The sequence below is a fragment of the Cavia porcellus genome, unplaced genomic scaffold (assembly GCF_034190915.1).
Source record: "Cavia porcellus strain 051 isolate PalLab524CR breed Dunkin Hartley unplaced genomic scaffold, mCavPor4.1 scaffold_17, whole genome shotgun sequence".
Lineage (NCBI taxonomy): Eukaryota > Metazoa > Chordata > Mammalia > Rodentia > Caviidae > Cavia > Cavia porcellus.
Genome location: NW_026947500.1, coordinates 60,423,860 through 60,446,863, shown reverse-complemented (window position 1 = coordinate 60,446,863; position 23,004 = coordinate 60,423,860). Strand labels below are relative to the sequence as shown.

At 34.9% G+C, this 23,004-nt stretch overlaps 1 pseudogene; it reads right to left on the bottom strand.

Annotated features, from left to right (window-relative positions):
- Window positions 1-12,113: 12,113 nt before the first annotated feature.
- On the bottom strand, window positions 12,114-13,025 carry LOC100733402 (olfactory receptor 8H1-like; annotated as a pseudogene).
- Window positions 13,026-23,004: the final 9,979 nt, after the last annotated feature.

The window sequence follows — 23,004 nt, the reverse complement described above, 5'->3', positions numbered from 1 at the left end:
AGAAGGATACTCACAGACTGAAAGTCAAAGGATGGAAAGCAATACTTCTTGCAGCAGGAATCCAAAAAAAAGGCAGGAGTAGCCATTCTGTTTGCAGACAATGTGAACTGTAAACCAACAATGACCATAAAGGACAAACAAGGTCACTACATACTTGTAAGGGGAAAACTCCAAGAGGAAGAGATAACTATCTTAAATATATATATGCACCGAACTCCAGAGCACCCAGTTATATGAAACAACTATTAACAGAAATGAAAACTCAAATTATCAGTAACACAATTGTAACAGGAGACCTTAATACACCACTGACACCAAGGGACAGATCAACCAGACAGAAAATGAGCAAAGAAATAACACAACTGAATCATACCTGTGAACAAATGGATTTGATAGACATATACAGAATGTTCCACCCAACAACATCAGAATACACATTCTTCTCAGCAGTACATGGATCATTTTCTAAAATAGACCATATATTAGCTCACAGAACATATTTAAACAAATGCAAAAGAGTTGAAATCATCCCTTGCATGTTATCGGATCATAGCGCTCTGAAATTAGAAATTAATGATAAAAGATACTGCAAAAATCCTGCAAACACATGGAAACTGAATAACACACTCTTGAGTAATCAGTGGGTCAAAGAAGACATTAAAGAAGAAATTAAACAATACTTAAAAGAAAATGAAAATGCAGATACAACTTACCGGAATTTGTGGGATGCAATGAAAGCTGTCCTCAGAAGAAAATTTATTGCACTGAGTTCCCACATCAGGAAAACAGAATGAATACAAATAAATAACTTGATTCTACACCTCAAACAGCTAGAACAAGAAGAGCAAGTCAAGCCCAAAGCCAAAAGAAGAGAAGAAATTATAAAAATCAGAGCAGAAATCAATGCAATAGAAACTAAGAAAACAATCCAAAGAATCAACGAATCAACGAGTTGGTTCTTTGAAAGAATAAATAAAATTGATAAGCCCCTAGTCAACCTTATTAAAAAAGGGAAGAAAAAGCTCAAATTCATGCAATAAGAAATGAAAAAGGTGAAATCACTAGAGACCCAATAGAAATACAGAAGATCATCAACACCTATTTCGAAAACCTCTACTCCCAAAAGTTTGATAACATAGAAGAAATAGACAGATTCTTAAAACATATGAAGTACCAAAGCTAGATCAAGAGGATGTAAAACTGTTGAATAACCCAATCTTTGTTAATGAAATTGAAAATGTAATTAAGTCCTTACCCACCAAGAAGAGCCCAGGCCCAGATGGATTCACTGCAGAATTCTACAAGAAATACAAAGAAGACCTAATGCCAACACTCCTCAAACTATTCAATGAAATTGAAAGGGAAGCAATCCTTCCTAAGTCATTCCTGGAAGCAAATATTACTCTAGTACCAAAACCTGAGAAAGACCCAACTAAAAAAGAGAACTATAGACCATTCTCCCTAATGAACACAGATGCAAAGTCCTCAATAAAATATTGGCAAATAGGATCCAGCAAATCACCAAGAAGATTATATATCATGACCAAGTGGGATTCATCCCAGGAATGCAAAGATGGTTCAGCATATGTAAATCAGTAAATGTAATCCACCATATCAATAAAGCCAAAAGTAAGAATCACATGATCATTTCTAGAGATACAGAAGAAGCCTTTGATAAGGTCCAACATTTATTCATGATAAGAACTTTACAGAAAATTGGAATAGATGGTCTTTACCTCAATATAATAAAGGCCATTTATGACAAACCAACAGCCAGCATCATACTAAAAGGCTAAAAATTAAAAGCCTTTACTTTAAAATCAGGCACAAGACAAGGTTGTCCTTTATCACCACTCCTATTTAATATAGTACTGGAAGTACTAGCCAGAGCAATTAGGCAAGAGAGAGAAATAAAAAGGGTAAAGTTAGGAAAAGAAGAAGTTAAATTATCATTGTTTGCAGATGACATGATACTCTACATAGAAGACCCCCTAAACTACATGGAAAGACTCTTAGATACAATAAATAAATTCAGTAATGTGGCTGGATACAAAATCAATACTCAGAAATCAATAGCATTCCTATACACAAACAACAAAATCACAGAGAGGGAAATAAGAGAAACTACGCTCTTCACATTAGCAAGCAAAAAAAAAAAAAAAAAGAAATATTTAGGAATTACTCTTACGGAAGAAGTGAAAGACTTATACAGTGAAAATTATAATACACTGAAAAAAGAAATTGAAGATGATATCAGAAAATGGAAAGACATCACTTGCTCATGGATAGGAAGAATAAACATTGTGAAAATGGCCATTCTCCCAAAACTGTTATACAGATTCAATGCAATCCCAATAGAAATACCATCAACATACCTTATAGATCTAGAGAAATCACTCCTAAATTTCATCTGGAACCAGAAGAGACCTAGAATAGCAAAGGCAATTCTAAGCAGCAAAGACAAAGCAGGAGGCATCACAATCCCTGACTTGAAGTTATACTACAAAGCAACAGTAGTAAAATAAACATGGTATTGGAATCAAAACAGAGCCGAAGATCAATGGAATACATTAGAAGATACAACCACAACTACAAACACACTCAACCACCTTATCTTTGATAAAGGAGCCAAGCAGGTTCACTGGAAGAACGACAGTCTCTTTAATAAATGGTGCTGAAAAAACTGGCTCTCCATTTGGCAAAAACTAAAGCTAGACACATGTCTATCACCATGTACTAAATTAAAATCTAAATGGGTCAAAGATCTGAATATTAAAAGAGTAACACTAAATCTATTGGAAGACAAATTGGGTAGAATCCTTGAAGACATAGGAATAGGTAGAGAATTCATGAGCAGGACTCAAACAGCCCAGGGACTACTTCCCAGAATCAATAACTGGGACCACTTCTTATTAAAAAGTTTCTGCATGTCAAAAGAAATCTCCAGCATAGTGAAAAGAAAACCCACAAACTGGGAAAAGATTTTAGTGAACTCTCTCTCAGACAAGGGACTCTTGTCTAAAACATATAAACAATTAAAAAAAAAACTCAGATCCCCAAAATTCAAAGATCCAATCCAGAATTGGGCATCTGAGATGAATATGCACTTCTCAGATGAAGAAATGCAAATGGCAAATAAATACATGAAAAAATGTTCATCATCATTGGTCATTAGAGAAATGCAAATTAAAACCACACTGAGATTCCTTCTCACTCCTGAAAGAATGGCCAGGATCAAGAAAACCAACAACAAATGCTGGAGAGGCTGTGGGGAATATGGAACTCTCCTACACTGTTGGTGGGAGTGTAGACTGATGCAGCCTTTGTGGAGGTCAGTCTGGAGATTTCTCAAAAAGCTGGGATTGGAAGTCCCATTTATTCCAGCTATTCCACTTCTAGGCATATTCCCAGAAGAATTGAAAGCATCATACCACAGTGATATATGTGCACCTATGTTTATAGCAGCACAATTTGTAATCGCCAGATCTTGGAAACAACCCAGGTGTCCATCAACTGAGGAATGGATAAAAAAGATGTGGTATTTCTATACAATGGAGTATTACTCAGCTATAAAGAAGGATCACATTGAGATATTTATCAATAAATGGGCGCAGCTTGAGACCATACTCATAAGTGAAATAATCAATCTCGCATGTGTGAATACCGAATAGTTTCCCTAATGTAAGTAATGATTCAAATGTATAAAAATATGTGGTAATCATGATTCCCCATTATGTGGCCTTGAAGCCTTATAAAATTTTCACTTATTAATTGGAAAGGCTTTTTTCTGGGCTTCTGGATATGGAAATATTTGAAGCTATAGTATATGAAGTTTTATTCAAATATTTCAAGGAAAAAGACACACACTATGGTAACTACTATTAAGTCGGGTTATTTGGTGGTGAAGCACTAGGTTGCTGAAACAGTCATGCTTTGACCTGTATTGTTATATTTTTATGTCCTGTTTTATCTCAATCTCTCCCTTATTGTTTAAAAAAATTATTTAGTTATTTCTTATGTTTGTTTTAATTAAGGGGAAAAATTTAAAAAAATAGCAGGATATATAATAGTAACTTTTTTTGATTTCCTATTAACTTGTTTTGAAGTCCTGTAATGCTCCCATGATCTTGTTTTGACTGATTAGACTCTGTTCCATTCTATATGATAGTATCAAGTTTGAGGGTATAGGCAACTACTTTGAAGGCAATAAGATTCACTATGATGCCCATTCTGGTTTGACTATTGTCTCCTTTGGAAGTCCTGTAATGTTTACAATGCTTAAGTTTTATTGGTCTTGTTCTCTACTGTTTTGTTCAACTTTATAATATCTAATGAGATAGACAATTCTTTTTAAGGAAACAAGAGACATTGTTGATAACCATTGTTGATAACCTTGTACTTTGTTTTACATCATGTGCTATATCTATCCTTGGTTTTGACTGACAGCTTTGTTTTGCCATATTTAACTTTATTCTCTCCCCCCAAAAAAGTAATAAGAACTAAGGAGTAATAAAATCCAAAATGTGTAAATTTTGTTGTAAAAAAAGAGGGAAAAAAGAGCTCTAAAGGATACAACAGCAAGTGTGTTTAGGGGTGTTAAATAGCTGACCATATTAATGTTTTTGCTTGGATCATTTAACACAACTGTTTTTAGTCTCACTGTTTGAGTGTCCACTTTGTATGCTTTGATACTGTGATTTGAGCAACTATCTCTAAGATGATAATATGTAATCTATTAACTGGTGATTTCTTACTGTTGTTTTTATTTTTATTGTAGTTCTCTATTACTTGTACCCTTACACTGCTTTGTTTTGTTTTGTGTTTTTCTCTTTTTCCTTTTAAATAAAAATTTTTAAAAAATAAAATAAATAAATTTTCCTCTAAAGCATTCAATACCTATTGATTATTCAATAGTGTGTTTTTTCAATCACTGTGCTGGCCTCATTTCTGTGGTTTCTTTCCATTTTCTTTAGAGATTTTTCATATTGTGATATTACAGGACACCTAAGACTATTTTAAATTTTTAAATTTGTGTTACTTGCTTTATTCAAATATTACCACTTTTGGAGAAATTTTCATAGAATGCAAAATTGTTGTCTAGTGTTCTGTTATTAAAAGAAAATCTCTGTATGATTTCTTTATTTGGTTTGAATTATATTGTTTAACTCTGTACTTTTGCTGATGTTTTTATTTTTCTTAGTAGATGATCACATGTTTGAAGAGTAGGATATTGAAGACACTTGTACTTGTTGCATTGAATTCTATGCGACCTCTTTGTGTGTGTGTGTGTGTGTGTGTGTGTGTGTGTGTGTGTGTGTGTTGAAGTGGACGATCACTAGGAATGGAGACTGGAAGACTGTTGGACTGTTGTGTGGAGATTTTCGAGTAAGTGGGTCTGTCACTGTGACGTGCCTTGGACTGTGGTTTTCAGGAAGAAAGCATAGTCAGCCCCTTGCTATTCAACTTTGGCATTAGATTGGAATTAGTACAGTTTTAAGGACAGAAGAGCTACCAATGATGTCAATATCCAAATGACAAGCTCTTATGGGCAGCTGAGTTAGAAATATTGTAGGCAGACAAAAATAATGTAGGCTGGCCTCGGGAGGGACCCAGTGCACAGGATGTGTACACATTCTAACTGTGCATGGAGCATGCCTTGGAGGGCATTCCTCAAGACAGAAGAGGTAAGAATTACACATGAACACTTCCCCTAGGCATAAACACTAACGATCAATATTCTTATAGGCGTCAATCACCTGAGTGAGGGACGACCAAGAGTCCCTGACCCACGTCCTCCAGAAAAGACCCTTATTCTTTCCATGTACAGTTGTGGCATCACTCACTTCCTCACTGGATAATTATTACCTAAGCAATGATAGCTGTACACTTATGAGTTGACCACAGTTTTGTCCCACCTTATATCCATTCAATGAGTTGTTCTAAAAAGCTTCCCCTGTGAAGTGGGTATCTCGGCCACCTGCTCATGAGCCTTCCTGTCACCGTTAGACAGGAGCTTCCTTTCCCCCACTAGACATTTCTTCCTCTTAATTTCCATTGTTCTTTAGAATTAATGAGTGCATCACACATCTAGCAGATTGGGAGTTATACTATCTCCTTTATATTATTTCAAATATTTGGACGCTGTATTTCATCCCCACATCAAAACCATATATCAATATGCAATTTAAAACATGTTTGATTAATTCCTCACATGTTCCATTACTCAGGAGCAGAAAGAGAGTAAGAAGGTGAGACAGATGGGACAAAAATGGACCTTAATGGGAATATTTATGCATAAGAAAAAGGAGGAATGGGAAACTTAAGAACCTATGGAAAAAAGGAGTTAAAAAGAGAAAGGAAGTGAATATAAAGGAAAAATGAGAAAAATATGGTGAGATTAAACCAAATTAATAAACTAGCCAATGTGTATATCTGTGAAATGCCATGCAGGGGAAGGGCAGGGTAGTCAGGGAGAGGCTTCATTAGGTTTCCTGGATAATTCACATTAGGATTATTCCTTTTACTGAAGGGAACATACACAATACAAGAGAAGGCTGAAAAGCAGGGCACTGAAACAGCTAGGCAGGAGACACAGCCAAGTAAACTGCCCTTCTCCAACTCCACTAAGGTATAGCTTAGTTGAAAATGTGGTGGGAACAAGTATCTCTTATTTAATGTATATACATATATTTTACTACTCTATGGTCAATATATTACTGCACTGGATGATTAATCACTAACTCCAACTTCTATGTAAGTTTCTCCTAACTCAACTCTGAGTTCCTGAGATAAGACTCTGCTGATGACAAGCTGGCCCACTTAGGAAAGGAGGTACAAATCCAGCCTTGGGATTCAGAGTCTGGCATCCATTAGTGACAGTGCAGAGAGCCAATCAGGTTGTGACAATATTCAGGTGTCGACCTTGGAGGGAGGGATAGGAGAAAATCCATTTACACATAGGCTGTAGGAATCTACCATAAATCTTATAATATACTTATATGAAAAAGGTCCAGTTAAACAATAAAACCACAACTTTCTGAAGTTCCCAAGTGTGAATTCAAATACATTCAAGTAATCTAAAAATACAAAGATAATCTAAACTCTAAAGTCAAGTCCCTACTGAGAAGATGTGGCACTCATGAAATTGCTTACTGTCTGCAAAGTGTGGGAGCTGATCTAGCCTGAAAAGTATGCAGAAACCTCAGCTGCACATGGAACCACAGTTAAAATCAAATATGGGTAGATGTGGAATGCAGGCATTCTGTGATTGAAAAAGCTCATGTTACTCTCAAAGTCTCTTGTCATCACTATCAAACTGGTATGACAATAAATAATACAATCACATTGTTCAAATATGAACACTCCTGGTAGTATTTGTCAAAAGACAACAGCAGTAATTTGAATAAGAGTTCTAGTTTATGTGGTAGACACCATTCATAAATAGTAAGAATTTGCACCAGGTAGAGGAAATTATGAAAAATATTCTGTATAATACTGGAAATACACTTGCATACACACATGTATTCAAACATAAAATCAGATACTTAGAGAATCCTACAAGAGGATAATCAGTAGAGTTACTACGTATTAAAAAGAAATTATGAACATGAAATTGAAACAATAGAACTTATCTAAACAAATAATGTGAACAAAATGGAATGAGCAAAAGTATATAGCAATTGCAGGGCACTGTGAAATAATCTAATCTAAGAAGCAAAGGAAGAGGAAAAATTGATGCTATAATAGTTAATAGCATTTTAACAATAATAAATTTAAGAAGCCACTGACTGTGCTGTTCAAAAAATCTTGGGAAAGATAACTGAAAAAGTATTCAGTCTGTGCAGAGAATTTAAAATTAAATGTGACAAATATTGTACATTATAATTTCAATTACTTCAAATAATGTGCTAAAGGAAAATTATACTATTGCATTATGACTTTAAGCAAATATAACAATAACATTTATGAGAAAAATAATAAATAATTGGAATATTGATCAATATTATTCTAACTTCCTTACACTGCGGGTTGTTGATAAAAAAGCTGGACATTTAGCTTAATTGCATAGTGTGTGCTTACAGTTTTCCATGACTGGGGTTCCACCCTCAACCCCAAAAAGAAAAATTATTTTATATATCATTTTAGAAGACCTTAATATATTAAAAATACTAAAATCTGAGGTCATTACTGCATGGAAGGAAATAAATATAGTATCAAGAAAAAAATAGAGATATCATCAAGTTCTCACTAAAAATTAAAATGGAAAGTAAAATATAAATATTTTATGCTAATGAATTTAATGACTAAAAAGCAAAATTCTTTAAAGGCACACAAGAATAAAGAGGTAAGAAGAGTATTACTAATTAAGTGCAATAATTTTATAAGAAGCATTCATATGAATGAAATCTTGGTAATGGTTTTTCCTTTGTAAAACAAATTCTCACCTATATTTCCCACTGGAATTATGGGTGGTAGATTGGATGCAGTCTCTTTTCATGGAAAGATGCTAATAATAGGAGTTAAGAAGAAAAAGATAGGAGATACTGGAACTGCATTATTTACTCAAAACAGCCAAACCTAAAATAACCCGAGCAATAGAATAAGTATGATGCAGTAATAAACTCCAGTGATAGCTATCAATATAATTTTATGTCGAGCGAGTCTATGTCTGAAAATTTTATTGCACCAAGAAACTGTTTTCTAGTGTGATTTCCCTGCCTGTCATCAGTGATCTTTCCACTGACCTCTGTTTCAGTAAATATGACAGAAGTATTATTGTCTACCCGTTAATTATAAGGCAGCAAAAACAGATGTCCATATTTTGCTGCACAGCATCATGGTTTTTAAAAAATCATATTTTTATGATTTAAAAAATCATATTTGTATTACACAGCACATTGACCTGACACAAAGAAATAGAGTGTGATATTTTTAACATTTCTGAGTAACAACTTCCAGTAAATGAGCTGCACAGGTATATAAGAAATAAATGGTTGGACAAAAGCAAATAGTTCAGTGTTTCTTATGGAAAGGAAATTATATTATACTTATTTAATTAAATAACATGATATATTTGCTTGGTGCCATATGGAATAATGTACATAATATATCTCTAAATTAATTAGAATTTAACAATTGATTGAATTTATATATTATTTGCAAAGTCAGATTCTATAGACAATTTTGACACCAAAATAAATAGTATAAATTTTCTAATGCATAAACATACATAAAAATTAAGGCAAGTGGGTGAGGATTATAGCTCAGGGGCACCAATACCTGCCTGGCAAGTGTGAGGTCATGAGTCAGAGCCCCAGGACAAAAAAAATGAATGCAAGGAAGAAACCACATTTAATAAACATAACTAAAAAATGAGAAAATGGATAAATATATGAAATTATGAAGATTTTTATGTTTTGAGAGATGAACCTAAACAATATTTTGAATAAGAAATATGTATTAAATCATTAATTAAAATGTAAACAAATGCAACCAGGAATATATACAAATAAAGTGTCTATAATATATAGTACAATGAAATAATAAATGATAGTTTTCTGTAACATTGATGCATGATTTTATTATTAATTCAGAAATAATATAGTACAACAATGTAAAATATATAAATTCATAAAAATTTTAAATTAATAAAAACTGATAGATCTCAATCTTAAAATAGAATTGAATTTTTCTTGGAATATCCAAAATAACAAATATAATTGTCAAACAACATAAACTTCCAAAAATAATTAATCTATACAATAAAACAATTATCATACCCATTTAGTAAAAAAAATACCTGGAAAATGAAGATGTATATTATAAAATAACCCTAAAATAGTAAAGAGAGCTCTTAAAACGCAATCATAGAACATATTGGAAAAATGTTTTTATATATATATATGAGAGAGAGAGAGAGACAGACAGAGAGAGAGAGAGAGAGAGAGAGAGAGAGAGAGAGAGAGAGAGAAACAGACAGAGAGAGAGAGAGAGGGATTTTAATCCCTTCCTGACCTAAAATTTTGGAATGCTATGGACTCTGAAATGATTGTCAATCTGCGTTTGCAAAATATTTCTTAAAAATACATAAAAATTATGCAAACATGTTAAATTTTAATTTACTTTTCAAGAACACTACAAATCTGAAGACATCCCAAGAAAGGTAAAGAAACAGCCATCCTGAAGCTCCTTGTCATCTCACAGAAAAGAGAGGTTGTAGTGTGGCTCACAGCAATGCACCCAATAGGTATGACTGCTCACAGATGTTTACATTGATAAATTCACATTTCTGGTTAAAAATACTCAGCAATGAGATTCAAAATATTGCTTATAGAATGAGAACACGATAGGCTTGCAAGATACAATTCCACAGATTACTATCTATAAAACATTAAAGTGAATAAAGAAAGCAGCAAATAATACAAAAATATATCACATTTATATAGACATGTTTGTATAACCAGTCATCTAGAAGAACATACACACAATTGTCAATAATCAATACAGTGCTTTCCTTTTCTCTAGTAACTTTGATTTTGCAAAGTATCTTCAGCATTAAAACATACCACCATCCTATAATTTAACTCTAATTTAATATTTAACTTTATTTTGAATACAAAGTTTGGAATGCTTTTCTTCTCTTTTTCCTTTTTAGGTGTTATGCTTATAAATTAACAAAAAAGTGATAAAACATGAAGGAAGATCATTCAAAAATATGTGTTATGTACTCTTACCATCTTGTTTTGACTAATTTTACTCTATTCCGTGGTTTGATAGTATCAAGTTTGAGGATATAAGCAACTACTTTGAAGGCAAGAAGATTCACTATGATGCCCATTCTGGTTTGACTATTATCTTCTTTTGAAATTCAGTAATGTCTCCAATGTTTAGGGTTTATTGGTTTTGTTCTGTACTCTTTTGTTCAATTTTTTTATACCTGATGATATAGGAAATTCTTTGATAGCAAGAGACATTATGGTAACCATTGTTGATTACTTTGTATTCTGTTTTTACATCATGTACTATGTCCATCATTTGTTTTGACTGACTGCTTTGTTTTGCTGCATTTGGTTTTATTCTCTTCCAAAAATAAAGTAATAAGAACTGTGGGAGTAATAAAACCCAAAAATTTGTAAATGTTATTGTAAAAAAGAGAGGAAAAGGAAGTCCTCTAAAGGACACAACTGCAAGCGTGTTTAGTTGTGTAAGATAGATGACCATATTACTAGGTTTTTATTGGATCATTGAACACAACTGTTTGCAGTCTCACTGTTTGAATGTCCACTTTGTATGCTTTAATTTTGTAACTTGAACCATTATTTCTAAGATGACAATATGTAACCTATTAATTAGTGATTTCTTAGTATTTATTTTTTTGAAATTCTGTATTACTTGTGCCCTTTTAATGTTTTTTTTTTTGATTTTTGTTCTTTAAATAAAATTTTTAAAAAATGTGTTATGCATTAATTATTACAGGAAAGCAAGTCATCTACTGATAATCATTAGTATCCATTGTTATTGTCCTAAAGTTTTGCATCCATCTTCTGATGACACAGACATGGAGTTACTACACACTAGTTTCCTGCACCATGGTGACTGATAGAATTTCAGTGAAGTAGTATGTGTTGTATGTGAGGGAGCTGGCAGATAAAGTATTAAGACATATCTTAATGTTGCAATCTTGCAATCAAATGTTGCAATCTTGAGTTCAAAGACATTTCTCAAAATGTTTCTACTGCTATTCTGTCCTAAAAGTGCAATGATTTCAGAAACTGTAGAATATTTCGATTACAAAACTCTCAGAAATAAGAGAATGCAAGAATATAGTGTGATACATTTGCAATATGACAAAATTTCTTGTCTTGCAGATTGGTTGCCCTTGAAGCCACATGCATTTTACTGACACATTTAGAACATGTTTCATGCTTGCCAGAAGCAATACAAATGTCTAAAAATACATGTCTGGGAAAGGTGAATATCGTGTTTATTAAATAAAAAGGAGCTGCAGAGGAAAATAATAAGAAAAAATAAATTTTTTCAAACCAGACCATGTACTATCCTACTTTAAAAGAAAAGGAAAAAACAAATTCAAGTGCTTACTTCCACTGTTAATCCTAATTGTCTGGAGCCCCTATCTTCTGCAGGATTCTAATGACACCATTTTTACCTTCTTTGTTTCTGAGACTCTAGATGAGTACTTCAGCATGGAGATCACAATAGTGTGAAACACAGAAGCCACCTGACCATTTCCCAAGGAAAAGGACTGCTTTGGCTTTAAATAGGTAAAGATCGAAGTGCTGTAAGATGGTGACTCCCAGGCAATGAGAGGCAAAGATAGAGAAGCAGTGGAATTATTTTTCAAGATAGTGGAGAGAATGGACATATAGATCCATATGGCGATAAGAGACACTACTCTGGTGGATCCACCAAAAATAAATAAAATGATTTCAACCTCATAATTGTCAATGCATCCCATGACTAAAATTGGAGATTTGTCACAGAAAAAGTGACATTAGAGTTTCAGACATGAAATCTGCTTATACAAACTGCATTCATAGTGGATTTCATAAAACAAATTACAAAGGAGCCAGCAAACAGAGCATGGCACAGTCTTGTGGACATGATGACTGGATAGTGCAGAGGCCTGCAGATTGCTCCATAGCAGTCATAGGCCAGGGAGGAGAGAAGAAAGCGTTCAGTGCCAGCCAAAAGAATAAAAAAAGCATTTGATTGAAGCAGCTCAGGAATGAGATGCTCTTGCTGGAAGTCAGTAATTTCTGTAAGGTTTTAGGCGTGATGACACCTGAGAAGCTGAGGTTGAGCAATGACAGATGGGTGAGGAAAATGTACATGGGGGTGTGAAGCTGGGGATCCAGGTGAATGATCAGTATCATTCCTGCATTCCCCAGCACCGTGACCAGGTAGATCAGGAGGAAGAGCAGGAAGAGGACCATCTGTGTCTCTTCAGAATCTTCCAGCCCCAGGAGGATGAGGTCAGGAAAATTTGTGATGTCTCTTCTATCCATGATGTACAGTTTTAAAGTATTAAGATATCAGAGTATGTATTTAGCTTGAATGACTGAAAAGTTTTGTTTATATAAATTATCTAGTATTTATTGCAATTATGTTACTGTTTCTGAACTCTACAAAATCTTTGCTGAATAGGAGCAAAAATATTCAATTGTAAGATTAGGAAGGGTTATAGGTATAAATTGATATTTGCTTCTGATATAATAAAAAGTACATCCTTTAGAATTAGCTGGCATATGACACCAGACTAAATGCTTCCTTGATCAACAGATCTAATCCACATGTAAATTTATCTCATAGTTCCTGTTACAGACTTACACTGCGAGAAGCGCTCAGAAAAGAAAGTATGTACAATCAGAGCAAGTAATACTTAAAATTGGAATGCTACAGAGCTATTTTGCATCCTGAGAGCATGCTAATAATTCTTTATCTTTATTTATAAGTTGTTTTAGCAAAACTGAGAAAGAACATGTAATACACCCATTAAAAAAACTTTAGTGTATATTTTATTCTCATTTACTTATCAAGGTGTATTTGAAATTTAAGTGGGGCACCAAGATCATACAGCAAATATAAAATAGAATTTATTAATACATCATAATGAAGAGGGTATAATAATTTGTTAAACATAAAGATATTATTAGTAATATCCTGTGCTCTAAATTCTTTTTTTAAAATTTTATTTAAGAGGAAAAAGAGAAAAACACAAAACAAAACAAAGCGGTGTAAGGGTACACATAATACAGAACTACAAAGAAAAAAAACATAACAGTAAGAAATCACCTGTTAATAGATTACATATTATCATCTTGGAAATAGTTGCTCAAATCACAGTATCAAAGAATACAAAGTGGACATTCAAACAGAGAGACTGCAAACAGCTGTGTTCAATGATCCAAAAACATTAATATAGTCAGCTATTTAACACCCCTAAACACACTTGCAGTTATATCCGTTAGAGCTCTTTTTTTCCCCCTCTCTTTTTTACAACAAAATTTACACATTTTGGATTTTATTACTCCTTAGTTCTTATTACTTTTTGGGGGGGGGAGAGAATAAAGTCAAATATGGCAAAACAAAGCAGTCAGTCAAAACCAAGGATAGATATAGCACATGATGTAGAACAGAGTACAAGGTTATCAACAATGGTTATCAACGTTGTCTCTTGTTTCCTTAAAAGGAATTGTCTATCTCATTAGATATTATAAAGTTGGACAAAACAGTAGAGAACAAGACCAATAAAACTTAGGCATTGTAAACATTACAGGACTTCCAAAGGAGACAATAGTCAAACCAGAATGGGCATCTTAGTGAATCTTATTGCCTTCAAAGTAGTTGTCTATAGCCTCAAACTTGATACTATCGCACAGAATGGAACAGAGTCTAATCAGTCAAAACAAGATCGTGGGAGTATTACAGGACTTCAAAACAAGTTAATAGGAAATCAAAAAGAGTTACTATTATATATCCTAATTTTTAAAAATTTTCCCCTTAATTAAAACAAACAAGAAATAACTAAATTTTTTTAAAGAATAAGGGAGAGATTGAGTTAAAACAGGACATAACAATATAACAATAGAGGTCAAAGCATGACTGTTTCAGCAACCTAGTGCTTCACCACCAAATAACCCGATTTAATAGTAGTTAGCATAGTGTCTGTCTTTTTCCTTGAAATATTTGAATAAAACTTCATATCCTATAGCTTCAAATATTTCCATATCAAGAAGCCCAGAATAAAGCCTTTCTAATCAATAAGTGAAAATTTTATAAGGCTTCAAGGCCACATAATGGGGAATCATGATTACCACATATTTTTATATATTTGAATCATTACTTACATTAGGGAAACTATTCGGTATTCATACATGTGAGATTGATTTATTTCACTTATGAGTATGGTCTCAAGCTGCGCCCATTTATTGATAAATATCTCAATGTGATCCCTCTTTATAGCTGAATAATACTCCATTGTATAGAAATACCACAACTTTTTAATCCATTCCTCAGTTGATGGACACTTGGGTTGTTTCCAAGATCTGGAGATTACAAATTGTGCTGCTATAAACATAGGTGCACATATATCACTGTGGTATGATGCTTTCAGTTCTTCTGGGAATATGCCTAGAAGTGGAATAGCTGGAATAAATGGGATTTCCAATCCCAACTTTTTGAGAAATCTCCAGACAGACCTCCACAAAGGCTGTACCAGTCTACACTCCCACCAACAGTGCAGGAGAGTTCCTTTTCCCCCACAGCCTCTCCAGCATTTGTTGTTGTTGGTTTTCTTGATCCTGGCCATTCTTTCAGGAGTGAGATGGTATCTCAGTGTGGTTTTAATTTGCATTTCTCTAATGACCAATGATGATGAGCATTTTTTCATGTATTTATTTGCCATTTGCATTTCTTCATCTGAGAAGTGTGTATTCATCTCAGATGCCCATTTTTGGATTGGATCTTTGAATTTTGGAGGTCTGAGTTATTTTAATTCTTTATATGTTTTAGACAAGAGTCCCTTGTCTGAGAGAGAGTTCACTAAAATCTTTTCCCAGTTTGTGGGTTTTCTTTTCACTATGCTGGAGATTTCTTTTGACATGCAGAAACTTTTTAATAAGAAGTGGTCCCAGTTATTGATTCTGGGAAGTATTTCCTGTGCGGTTTGAGTCCTGTTCATGAATTCTCTACCTACACCTATGTGTCCAAGGTTTCTACCCAATTTGTCTTCCAATAGATTTAGTGTTTCTGTTTTAATATTCAGATCTTTGACCCATTTAGATTTTAATTTAGTACATGGTGATAGACATGGGTCTAGCTTTAGTTTTTGGCAAATAGAGAGACAGTTTTTTCAGCACCATTTATTAAAGAGACTGTCATTCTTCCAGTGAACCTGCTTGGCTCCTTTATCAAAGATAAGGTGGTTGAGTGTGTTAGTAGTTGTGGTTGTATCTTCTAATGTATTCCATTGATCTTCGGCTCTGTTTTGATTCCAATACCATGTTGATTTTACTACTGTTGCTTTGTAGTATAACTTCAAGTCAGGGATTGTGATGCCTCCTGCTTTGTCTTTGCTGCTTAGAATTGCCTTTGCTATTCTAGGTCTCTTCTGGTTCCAGATGAAATTTAGGAGTGATTTCTCTAGATCTATAAGGTATGTTGATGGTATTTCTATTGGGATTGCATTGAATCTGTATAATAGTTTTGGGAGAACGGCCATTTTCACAATGTTTGTTCTTCCTATGCATGAGCAAGGAATGTCTTTCCATTTTCTGAGATCATCTTCAATTTCCTTTTTCAGTGTATTATAATTTTCACTGTATAAATCTTTCACTTCTGTAAGAGTAATTCCTAAATATTTCATCTTCAATTTCCTTTTTCAGTGTATTATAATTTTCACTGTATAAATCTTTCCCTTCTGTAAGAGTAATTCCTGAATATTTCATTTTTTTGCTTGCTAATGTGAATAGTCCAGTTTCTCTTATTTCCCTCTTTGTGATGTTGTTGTTTGTGTATAGGAATGCTATTGATTTCTGAGTATTGATTTTGTTTCCAGCCACATTACTGAATTTATTTATTGTATCTAAGAGTCTTTCAATGGAGTTTAGGGGATCTTGTATGTAGAGTATCATGTCATCTGCAAACAATGATAACTTAACTTCTTCTTTTCTTATCTTTACCCCTTTTATTTCTCTTTCTTGCCTAATTGCTCTGGCTAGTACTTCCAGTACTATATTAAATAGGAGTGGTGATAGAGGACATCCTTGTCTTGTGCCTGATTTTAAAGTAAAGGCTTTCAATTTTTGGCCATTTAGTATGATGCTGGCTGTTGGTTTGTCATAAATGGCCTTTATTATATTGAGGTAAAGACCATCTATTCCAATTTTCTGTAAAGTTCTTATCATGAATAAATGTTGGACCTTATCGAAGGCTTTTTCTGCATCTATAGAAATGATCATGTGATTCTTATTTTTGGCTTTATTGATATGGTGGATTACATTTATTGATTTGCGTATGTTGAACCATCCTTGCATTCCTGGGATGAATCCCACTTGATCATGGTGTACAATCTTCTTGATGATTTGCTGGATCCTATTTGCCAATATTTTATTGAGGATTTTTGCATCTGTGTTCATTAGGGAGATCGGTCTATAGTTCTCTTTTTTAGTTGGGTCTTTCTCAGGTTTTGGTACTAGAGTAATATTTGCTTCCCTTTCAATTTCATTGAATAGTTTGAGGAGTGTCGGCATTAGGTCTTCTTTGTATTTCTTGTAGAATTCTGCAGTGAATCCATCTGGGCCTGGGCTCTTCTTGGTGGGTAAGGACTTACATTTTCAATTTCAGTAACAGAGATTGAGTTATTCAACATTTTTACATCCTCTTGATCTAGCTTTGGCACTTCATATGCTTCTAAGAATCTGTCTATTTCTTCTGTGTTATCAAACTTTTGAGAGTAGAGGTTTTTGAAATAGGTGTTGATGATCTTCTGTATTTCTATTGGGTCTGTAGTGATTTCTCCTTTTTCATTTCTTATTGCATGAATTTGAGCTTTTTCTTCCCTTTTTAAATAAGGTTGGCTAGGGACTTATCGATTTTATTTATTCTTTCAAAGAACCAACTCTTTGATTCGTTGATTCTTTGGATTGATTTCTTAGTCTCTATTGCATTGATTTCTGCTCTGATTTTTATAATTTCTTCTCTTCTTTTGGCTTTGGGCTTGACTTGCTCTTCTTTTTCTAGCTGTTTGAGGTGTAGCATCAAGTTATTTATTTGTGTTCGTTCTGTTTTCCTGATATGGGAACTCAGTGCAATAAATTTTCCTCTCAGGACGGCTTTCATTGCATCCCACAGATTCCGGTAAGTTGTATCTGCATTTTCATTTTCTTTTAGGTATTGTTTAGTTTCTTCTTTAATTTCTTCTGTGACCCACTGATTACTCAAGAGTGTGTTATTCAGTTTCCATGTGTTTGCAGGATTTTTGCAGTATCTTTTATCATTAATGTCTAATTTCAGAGCGCTATGATCCGATAACATGCAAGGGATGATTTCAGCTCTTTTGCACTTGTTTAACTATGTTCTGTGAGCTAATATATGGTCTATTTTAGAAAATGATCCATGTACTGCTGAGAAGAATGTGTATTCTGATGTTGTTGGGTGGAACATTCTGTATATGTCTATCAAACCCATTTGTTCACAGGTATGATTCAGTTCTGTTATTTCTTTGCTCATTTTCTTTCTGGTTGATCTGTCCCTTGGTGTCAATGGCGTATTTAGGTCTCCTGTTACAATTGTGTCACTGATAATTTGAGTTTTCATTTCTGTTAATAATTGTTTTATATAACTGGGTGCTCTGGAGTTTGGTGCGTATATATTTAAGATAGTTATCTCTTCCTCTTGGAGTTTTCCCCTTACGAGTATGTAGTGACCTTGTTTGTCCTTTATTGTCATTGCTGGTTTAAAGTTCACGTTGTCTGCAAACATAATGGCTACTCCTGCCTTTTTTTTGGATTCCTGCTGCATGAAGAATCGTTTTCCATCCTTTGACTTTCAGTCTGTGAGTATCCTTCTGGGTTAGATGGGTTTCCTGTAAACAGCATATGGTTGGATTTTGTTTCTTGATCCATTCTGCTAGTCTGTTTCTTTTGATTGGTGCATTGAGACCATTTACATTAATGATTATTACTGTTAAATGCTGGTTAATTGTAGGAATCTTATCTCTCTGCTGTTGCCTCTTAATCTTTCTGTTCTGTTTAATTATTTGCTTTGCTTAGTGGTTTTTTCTTTTGTGTATCTAAACTGTCTTTCAATATTTTTTGCAGGGTTGGTTTTGTTTTCATGAAGTTCTTCAATTGTTCTTTGTCATGGAAGTATTGTATTTCACCATCTATTTTGAATGATAGTTTTGCAGGATATATCAGTCTTGGTTGGAAATCATTTTGCTTTAGGATGTGGAATACTTCCCTCCATGCTCTTCTTGACTTTATTGTTTGTGATGAGAAGTCTGCTGTGATTCTGATAGGTTTTCCTTTATAAGTGATCTGTCTTTTCTCTCTGACAGCTTTTAATAATCTATTCTTGTGTTGGATTTCTGGGATGCTGATTATTATATGTCTGGTTGTAGTGTTATTTTGGTTATGACTATTTGGAGTTCTATATGCTTCACTGATCCTGATGTCAGTTTCTGATCTCATGCTTGGGAAATTTTCAGCTATTAATTCTCTAAATATCCTCTTGATATCCTTTATGTTGTCTCCTTCTTTTTCATTAATCCCTATCATTCTTATGTTATTCTTCTTTGCATCGTCTTGCAGTTGTTGAATTGTTGTTTCCTGATTCCTTGTTATTTTTAAAAGATCTTTCCTTTCCTGTTCACTAGCTGCAATCCTGTCTTCAAGGTCTGAAATTCTATCTTCACTTTCATTAAGGCGGTTTTTACAACTTTCAGTGGAGTTTTTTATTTCCTGTATATCTCTGTGCATCTGCATTATGTATTCTGTTTGTTTCTTATATTGCTCGTCTAGGGATTCTATCTTTTTGTTTAGTTCCTCCAATTTTTTATCTGTGTTTTCTTTAGATATATTTAGAATCTCTTTCATTTCTTTTATCATTTCTTCTTTTATCTGTGAGATTATTTTGAGTTTGAATTTCTTTAAAGCTTCCTGGAGTTGCTTGTTAGTTTCAGTAGCTATTGTGTCTGATATATGAGATGGATGGGATATATTTTCTTCTAAATACATTCCTCCTAGGGTTTCTTGAGATGGGCTGGAGGTTTGAGGTTGTAATTTGGTCTTTCGTTTTGTCATTTTCCTATATTTCTGTGTTTCAAGTGTTATTTGAAAGCTTCCTCAGGATCTGTTGAAAATCCCCTTCTATGTTTGGAGCTACTGAGACTCTGGCACCACGCTACCCCAAGCCATTGGGCCTGCAGAACCAATGGCCCTCCTCTGCCTGCTCAGAACTCCACAGTTCCCGAGAAGCTGGGCCTCAGGGACACTGTGCGCCCACCTGCCCCTTGGAAGCTCCACAGCTCTTCATTCGCAGCCAGGTTAGGGTACTCACCACAGGCCACGGTGCCTCAGGAGCCTGTGATCCCTCCCTGCTTGCAGAGATATCCACAGTCCTCCAGACACACAGAGAGGCCGATACAGGCACCCCAGATCTGCCCAGCTCCTCCTCTGCACACCGATGGCTAGGCGTGGCAGCAAAACAGGCTGGGCTGGGGGGGGGGAGGATAGTGTGGGCCCGCCCACCTGTGGGGATCTCAGCAGTTCTCCAAGTGCAACCGGGATGGGGAGGCGGATGTAGAGGCCTCAAACCCACCTCTCCCCTTCACTGCACCTGGAAGCCTGGCGGGACCCAAACAGTCTGGGCGGAAATATCCACAGACCTCCTGACACACGGAGAGGTGGATGCAGGCACCCCAGATCCACCCAGCTCCTCCTCTGCACACTGATGGATAGGCACGGCAGCAAAACAGTCTGGCTGGGCTCGGGGGATAGTGTGGGCCCGCCCACCCGTTGGAAGCTCAGCAGACCTCCAAGTGCAGCCAGGATGGGGAGGCGGATGTAGTGGCCTCTAACCCGCTGCTCCACCTCACTGCATCCGGAAGCCTGGGGGGTCCGGGACAGTCTGAGATTTGGGCAGAGTGTGCTGAGCACTCACCACAGGCCGAGGTGCCTCAGGAACCTGCGATCCCTCCCTGCTTGCAGAGATATTCACATTCCTCCAGACAAAGGAAGGGGCTGATGCAGGCACTCCAGATCCGCCCAGCTCCTCCTCTGCACACTGATGGCTATGCCTGTGCTCTAAATTCTTGTGATATGCAATTTATGCCCTTAGACTCAGGAGGTCACTGATCTAAGAGAAAAACAACTCTAAGCTTCAAAGTTGTATTTTGAAGAGCTGATTGCAATTCTATGATTTCTATTTTCTTGATTCAAATATATTACTATTACTTTGATATGTTTCAAATGTATGTACATATGTAATCTTCTAATAAAATCCCTACTTTATTTTATCTTTTCTAAACACTCCAATTGAAGAATGGCATTTACTGTTAGCCAAAGTTCATGAAAAATACTTTATTCCAATTTTATCTGTCTAAAAATTAGATAACTAGACATTTTTTTCTGAAAGAAATCTGATCAATAGGGAACTTGACACTCTTTGATATTTGTTTTCCTTGTCAGTTTTATTTCTGTGATTTGCATCATTTTTAATTTTGTTCATTATACTTTGTTAATTCTGACATAAATTAAATCATCCTTTCAAATCTTGGTCAAATGAATGCTTTACAGGGATTCCTCTATGAATATTATTTCAGTGAGCAATTGTGAATCTATCCAGAGCAGTGTGTCCTTGCTGCCCAGCCTGCTGTCTCCAGGGTGCCTGATGGGCTGGGCACTCAGGGTGGTGCTGCATTTGGTCCTCCTCTGGGCCCAGTACCCAAGGATGAACATCCAGCATGATTCCAAGGGTCAAAGCACTAAGAGTAATTGAAGAAAAATGTTTTTTCATAGGGAAAAATTTTATAAGAAAAAGCATGATTCCAACATTGGAGCATCTCATTCAGGGTGAACAGCTAGCCAGACTGAAAACTCAGCACCAATTACAAATTAGAGAGGTTGGAGTTTTGAAAAGGACTATGCTTCATTTGTGAGAAGCAAGAAAATAAAAGCAGAGAGAAATAACTGACCTTGAAGAGCAGTCAGGGCTTCTGGAACAAGACGGACAACTGCAAGCCTTTGCTTCTGGACTTCATGTATTAGGATTAGGTACTCTTCCTTCACATGGCCTCCTAACCTGTCTTTGTCTTGATTTCCAATCCCAAGCGTCTAACCCAGCACATTTGCCTACTTGCACATTCCTTTTGATAGGCTTTGTCTGACTTCACAATTGCACTCTAGTATCTCCCCCTGAGAGAGCAGGGTAATTTCCCTTCCCACCCTGTGCAACATTTCATAGGAGCCTGTGGAGACTCCTTCTGAAACTTGGTTTTATTTTCTATCTACTGGTGGCTCTGAGTTTTAACTGCTTGCTAATTCAGCCAGTTGTAATACAGTGACTTCTTATGGTTCCTCTCTCTCCTCAAAGAGATGTGTATTTGTTGGTTTGTGCAAATATCCTGGAATGCATGTTTTTCATTATGTGAGTAGCACAACATGTGTATAATTTAATGAAAAAAATAGGAAAAGTCAAAAATAGAGCCAAAGTTTTTATTGAAGGGAAGGAGGATCTCAAGGATAAAAGTATGACACAGCCCAAGAAGAGAAAAGCATTAAAAATGATCAAGTGAAATGTGCATGTACCAGTTTGCCAATATGAATGTAATTATTGTGTACCAAAGGCATGTATGCATGAAATTTGTTTTAAGTATTTGAGACTAGATTCAATATGTTGCCTGCCTGTGGTATGGCAATTTTAAGGTCCACCATATAAAAATTTCTTTAATATATATTCTTGCTCATACTAGTTAATCACTACTTGACAGATTTACTTTCACTGGCTGAAGAAACTTCTGTCCTTACATGGGCAATAATGTACACTTATATGCAGCTTATTAGGTAGTGTGGAATAGTGTAAACATTTTACATGTCTTAATGCATGTAATTTCTGTGATAACATCTCTAATAAAATGTTTTATTCTTTTTTATTATATATGAGAAAACTGTCCAAAACTTTAAATATAGGTATTTTGCTCAATCTTTTCCCAAGGATGTATGAATTTTATCATCAATTGTGGAGCCACAGAAGTCCTATTATTAAGCAAGCTATTCACAATAAGTATTATTTTTCACTGTCAACTATATTATTCAAGTACCACAAAATTTTAGAAAATGTTACTGATCTTCTTTAAGCCAATGGTAGAAATCACAACATACAAAAAGTTCTTGAAGAAATTATTTCTCTGGATTTGTTGACTCATTCCATTCCTATAGATGTGGAATAATATATTTGGTGCTTAATATTCATAAGGTAAAGTCA